The sequence below is a fragment of the Babylonia areolata genome, chromosome 29 (assembly GCF_041734735.1).
Source record: "Babylonia areolata isolate BAREFJ2019XMU chromosome 29, ASM4173473v1, whole genome shotgun sequence".
Lineage (NCBI taxonomy): Eukaryota > Metazoa > Mollusca > Gastropoda > Neogastropoda > Buccinidae > Babylonia > Babylonia areolata.
In genome coordinates this window covers 3,274,961-3,281,099 of record NC_134904.1, presented here as the reverse complement: position 1 = coordinate 3,281,099, position 6,139 = coordinate 3,274,961, and the positions used below count along the sequence as shown (strand labels likewise).

The 6,139-nt window shown below is 46.7% G+C and overlaps 1 protein-coding gene across 1 annotated transcript in view; it reads right to left on the bottom strand.

Annotated features, from left to right (window-relative positions):
• The window catches only part of LOC143274705 (uncharacterized), a 6,523-nt gene extending 920 nt beyond the window's left edge, over window positions 1-5,603 (bottom strand). The window contains exon 1 of the mRNA XM_076578606.1: window positions 5,398-5,603. The gene's annotated coding sequence lies outside the window, so the exon portion shown is untranslated. The remainder of the gene's footprint in view (window positions 1-5,397) is intronic.
• Between the last annotated feature and the right edge of the window lie 536 nt (window positions 5,604-6,139).

Genomic DNA, 6,139 nt, shown 5'->3' with positions numbered 1-6,139 from the left:
CCAAGATCTACAGCTTCACTCCTCTTAGGAAATCCGCACAACACCAGCTCAAGTCAAGAGAAGAAATGCTGAGCAAACCAGCCGTTGTGGCCAAGTGGTTAGCATCGCGGACTGACGATAGGGAGGACGCAGGTTCGATTCCCAGCGAAGGTGGTTTTTTGTGTGTGTTTTTTTGTTGTTGTTTTTCTTCGGCCCGCGGCCGGCTCTTATCCAGAGTTAAGTGTATTGTGGGCTTAAATGGGGAGACTGGGACCACACAGTCGACCGTCATCCACTTCACGGATGCGTCTTTGGGTGTGATGCTCTGATTTCATGACCAGCACTGCAAGTGCATTATTTCTCGGGCCTGCTTAACGCCGGGATATCATTATGACAGGAAGCGTAGAGTATAGCCTTGTTGTGGTTGTGGTAGGGGTGTGGGATAGGGGTTGTGGTAGGGGTGTGGGATGGGGGTTGTGGTAGGGGTGTGGGATGGGGGTTGTGGTAGGGGTAGGGGTGTGGGATGGGGTTTGGGGTAGGGGTAGGGGTGTGGGATGGGGGTTGTGGTAGGGGTAGGGGTGTGGGATGGGGGTGGGGTAGGGGTGTGGGATGGGGTTGGGGTAGGGGTGTGGGATGGGGGTAGGGGTAGGGGTGTGGGATGGGGGTAGGGGTAGGGGTGTGGGATGGGGGTTGTAGTAGGGGTGGGGGTAGGGGTAGGGATGGGGGTGGGGGTAGGGATGGGGGTGGGGGGTAGGGGTAGGGATGGGGGTGGGGGTAGGGGTAGGGATGGGGGTGGGGGTAGGGATGGGGTAGGGGTGGGGTAGGGATGGGGGTAGGGGTAGGGATGAGGGATGGGGTAGGGATGGGGGTAGGGGTAGGGATGGGGTAGGGATGGGGGTGGGGGTAGGGATGGGGATGGGGGTGGGGGTAGGGATGGGGGTGGGGGTAGGGGTAGGGGTAGGGGTAGGGATGGGGGTGGGGGGTAGGGATGGGGATGGGGGTGGGGGTAGGGAGGGGGGGTTCGGAATGAGCGATCAGCGATCGGGAGTAGTGGTGGCACTGAAACGGGGCAGATGGTGGGATGGCAATAACAACAAACAAAAAGGAAAAAAAAGAGAGAGAGAGAAAAAAAAAAGAAGAAAAAAAGCGCAAGCACATAAAAAAGCACAAAAAAAACAAAACAAAACAAAAACAAACAAACACAAAAACAAAACAAAACAAAAAAAACCCAACAAATCATTAGATAAACAAACTTGCAATAAACACGAACGCAGCTCCCAGCACATATATTACCCATTACCTATATCAACAACAACTGAATGTTAACAACACCAATATCAACAACAACAACACCAGTGATTACAACAACAACGATAAGAACAATATTTCAGAGCTAAAGAAACATATCAAAGGAAAAAAACAAAGAATATACCATCTCTCCATCAGTCAAAAATTTGCCAGACAGGCATATTTACAGTTTTACTTCTTCCAATGATTTCATAACAACAGGCAGATTTGTTCTTAGAAAAAATTATTTAAAAAAAACAACAACAAAAAACAGGGAGGCTAACAAACAAATAAACAAACAATCTCCATCATAATCATCTCATGAAAAAAACAACAACAACAAACAAACAAACAAAAAACCCAACACTCTCATTTAAATCTTCATAACTCAGTTTCGCCACTTTTAAATTGAAATTTGATAAATTTATCCATCAATAACTTTTGCATATTTCCACCAAATATGAGTAATTAATAAAACAATAAAATCGTCCCTCTGTGTGTGTGTGTGTGTGTGTGTGTGCGCGCGCGCGTGTGCGTGTGTGTCAGTTGTCGCTTGACGCAATCTGTCTGCCGTCTTAGAAAGCGGTGACTGTCAATGTAAGCTGGTATTGCCAAGGATTAAAGACAGTGTTATGCAACGCTCAGATCATTGCACAACGCTTCCCCTTAACACACGGAGCGGCGCGCGCGCGCGCCTGCATTGACGCACACACACACACACACATGAGCGGGCACACACATTTTCATGAGCGGGAACACTCACACACACACACACACACACATGAGCGGGTACACACATACACATGAGCGGGCGCGCGCGCGCACACACACACACACACACACACACACACACACACACACACACACACTGGCTTACACACACTGGCACACACACACACACGCCCACACACACACACAAACACACACACACACACACATTGACACACACACACACACACACACACACACACACACTGGCACACACACACACACACACACACACACACACACACACACACACACACACACACACACACTTTACATTTCTTAGAAATCTAGCTTTTCATGAATTTTAAACAGGACATGCGTGGAGAAAGAAAGAAAAAGCCGAAAGAACAAATAAAAAGATCACACATTATTCCTTGGTTGTCAGCTGATCCGTAACGTATAAGGCGTATCTTTAGGCTCACACACACGCACACTCTTCTTGGAAGTACAGTTTGCAGAAGTTCGGGTGGATATTGTAAATGGGAAACTGTATATATATATATATATATATATATATATATATATATATATATATATATATATATATACAGTCACGACAAACCAATGGTTTTGACTGAACTGTAAATTTCCACGAAAATTTGGTTAAAAAATGTTGGTGTACCCTGTTGGGGGGCACTGGGTGTGGGGTAGGGGGTATGGGGGGTGGGGTGGGAGGGCGAGGAGAGGCAAGGGGGTGGGGGAGTGGCAGGGGGCACTGGAATGTTCTCATTTTAATGACTGGTGTACCTGAGAGAGAGAAAGAGAGAGTGTGTGTGTGTGTGTGCGTGCGCGCGCGCGCGTGTGTGTGTTGCTGAACTTTATCTCCAATGTAAAATCGGTTTCTATTAATATGTTGGAGGCAACTCCATGCAGATGGCATTCACAACTTCACAACAAACAGGAAGGAATGACCTAATAATAATCATCATTACTGGGAATTGTTTTGTTGGGCTGTAACCTCCTGCCCAGGCGATCCAAGTACTTCAGTGGAGAGAAGTGCTGACTACTGCAACGAACATATGTTGCAAGTGCAACGAGTCACAATATATTTGACGGTCAAAAGCAAATAACAACGCTCTTAATAAGCAAATAACAATCTTGAACACAACTGACGAACCCGCCCAGTGTTTCATTATAGCCTGATCATCAAGTGATGTGTGATGTAATTCACAATGCAAAGAAATAAGTATGTATGCTGATGAGTCAATTATCCCTTACTTTGGGCACAATATAGGTCCAAGGGTAAACCAGTGAGACTCAGACACAACGATCTGGCGTCTGTTTGATCCCATTTTGTCGTTCACATTAAATTTGGCCGTATGCAAGTGCTCGAGATGGGCAATAACTCCGTTTGGGTCAGTTTAGACTGGGGGGCAGGAGTGAGGGGGGCGGGGGTGGGGGTGGGGGTGGGGGGGGGCGTTGGGGGGGGGGGACAATTGTCAGGGACTTGATTTCAGAATGTCCAACTACTGATCCCTATCACCTCATTTATAACACTGCTTTACTGGCCTTCAGGGTCTGGCTGCCGCTGGCATCAGGGCAAAGGGTACGCCAGGAACAACGACAGTTGTCGTCAACCTGCTTTCTTTCAGGCCGGGCGCGCATTCAGTTCATCCCTAGTCCTATGCTGCCCCGGGTGTGTCAGGGCAGATCAGGTCCCTGGCGTCTTACACTCCAAGAGCACCTGACGAAGCCAGTGAGACGTCAGTGACACGGTGGTTCACTTCTCCGCTGTAATCTCCGCTACCCAAAAGAAATGCCGGTGCAGGGTGTCTGAGGCACACACATACAAGGAGGATCTGCCTCAAGAGCCGAGGTTTGCATGTCCAATGCTTCAACCGGTTTCGTCAGCGGTGTTTGAATAAGAGAGTTATTTTCAATAAAAGCTAACTCCTTTTTACTTCTTCTCTCTCTCTCTCTCTCTCTCTCTCTCTCTCTCTCGCTCCCTGTGTGTGTGTGTGTGTGTGTGTGTGTTCAAGTTAAATGAGTATTATTTCTCAATTGTGTTTATGTCTGTCTTTATCAGCCCCACTGGCTTCCATGCACTGTACCCCTGTGATGTACATGTAGAAAAAAAGGGTAAATGTTCCCTGTCGCAACGAAGGTCCCCAACGGGGTCACAACTTTTATTTTATTTTTGTACAAAAATAACATTTTTCTGTTTTTAAATTGACCCCAATGATGTGTTGTAGTATCCTATACAATTATATAACACACGAACATCAGTCGAAAACTTTATGACACAATCGTACTTCGTGTGGATATGGGTAAACAGCACCGACTTATTTTTGTCCACATGGTTAACAGCCAGAAAATGTTTTCGTAGAAACTGGTTTCAACACACCCAGATGGCTGGAGAGATCTTGTCAGCGGCCAATACCCCAGGAGGGGCAACAGAACAGCCAGAAAATGTTTTCGTAGAAACTGGTTACACACCTGGGGCCGTATTCAAGAGAACATCATGCCTGAAGGTAAATGTGTAGTGTACCTGTGGGTAATCTGCCTGAGGCAAGGCAAACTGCCCGAGGGTAAGCAATATCCAGTAGTCATGAACACAAGAGTCTACCCGCGTGTCTACAAACCCGAAGACAATGTACCCTTACTACCTGCCAAGGGTGACTGCCCACAAAGCAGAGGTAAACATGACGGATCTTTTTGCAGCATTTTTCTTTCTTTTTTTTTTTTTAAAGGGAAAACAGGCGTGCTTTACGGATAGCACGTGTTTTGCAACTCTCTCGACAATGTTCCGAGGTGTGGTGCAATGAGAAGTGAAACTGAGAGCATGCCAGACAGGAATAGGCAGGATTTTTTTAAAAAGACGATGGGTTAGCTGTCTGAGCGAACTGCTGCGTGTGTCTTGAATAACTTATCCTTCAAGGTAAACTGTACCCGCGGATCCCAACCATGTCAAAGATAACTTGCCTGAAGGCAAAATGAACTTTGTCTTGAATACGGCCCCTGGACAGCTGAGAGATCTTGTTAGCAGCCTATGCCCCAGCGAGGGCAACAGATGTAGCCTAAAGGTAAAATTTCTACGAGTTAATTAACAGCCTTATCATGTTTCCTAGCCCAGCCAGAAAACAATGCCTGTGCTGAGAACAGGGAGTGTACAGAAAGCGGCACTCTATAAAAACTCCAGTTCATGACACCACCATTCAAATTGTTATTATGAGCCGTGCCCCCAACAGTTGTTGTACACAAAATGGCGTTCGGTACCAGCAGCGTACTTTTCGTCCTTTTGTTTTGCCTCTGCGTGTGTGTGTGTGTGTGTGTGTGTGTGTGTGTAAGTTCTTGAAGATCATCGACAGTAAGAATCCAATAATCCAGTCAAGAACTATAGCCGTGAAGTAAATGACAACTCACCAAAGTGACAACCCCAAGGAGACAACACAAAACGAAGACTGGTTTCATGATGGTGATCGGCCAGCCCAGACCCACTGCCGTTGTGTTTTCTTCTTCTTCTTCTTCTTCTCTCTTTCTCTCCCTCTCTCTCTGTCTCTCTCTCTCTCACCCAGTGATCAAAAAGCCTATATCCCTCCAGAAACAACAGATTCCTGTGATAAGACGACGAAGCCGCGTGAAGACAAGTTATTTTGGTTCGGACTTCTCAACCGTTCTCTTTTATAGCAAGGCATGGTAGAGAAAGGGGGTGGGGTGAAGTGGGGATGGTGATGGTGGTGGTAGCAGGGGGTGGAGGAGGTTAGGGATCTCAAAATGACGCGCAGCATCTCATTTATCATCTTCTGACAAAGAAGAGCAAAGAAGGAGGCCGTGAGGAGGATGTGGGGGTGGTGTAGGGTGAGGTGTGTGTGTGTGTGGGTGGGGGGTTTGGGGGATTACTGGATGGTCACGAGTGTTAAAGTATTGTCTTTTGTTTCGTGTGTGTGTGTGTGTGTGTGGTGTGTGGGTGGTGTGTGTCGTGTGTGTGTGTGAAAATCAGACTTTCTTGTCATGTGCCACATTTCCATTTGTTTATTGTCTGCCTAGCTTCTATCGTGACGTAATTATACAATTCTGACGTAGAAGATAAAAAATTAAAAAAAAGAAAACAAAAAAAGTGCCACCAACTTGCACTTTTAATTTCAGACACGTTGATGAGGAGGCT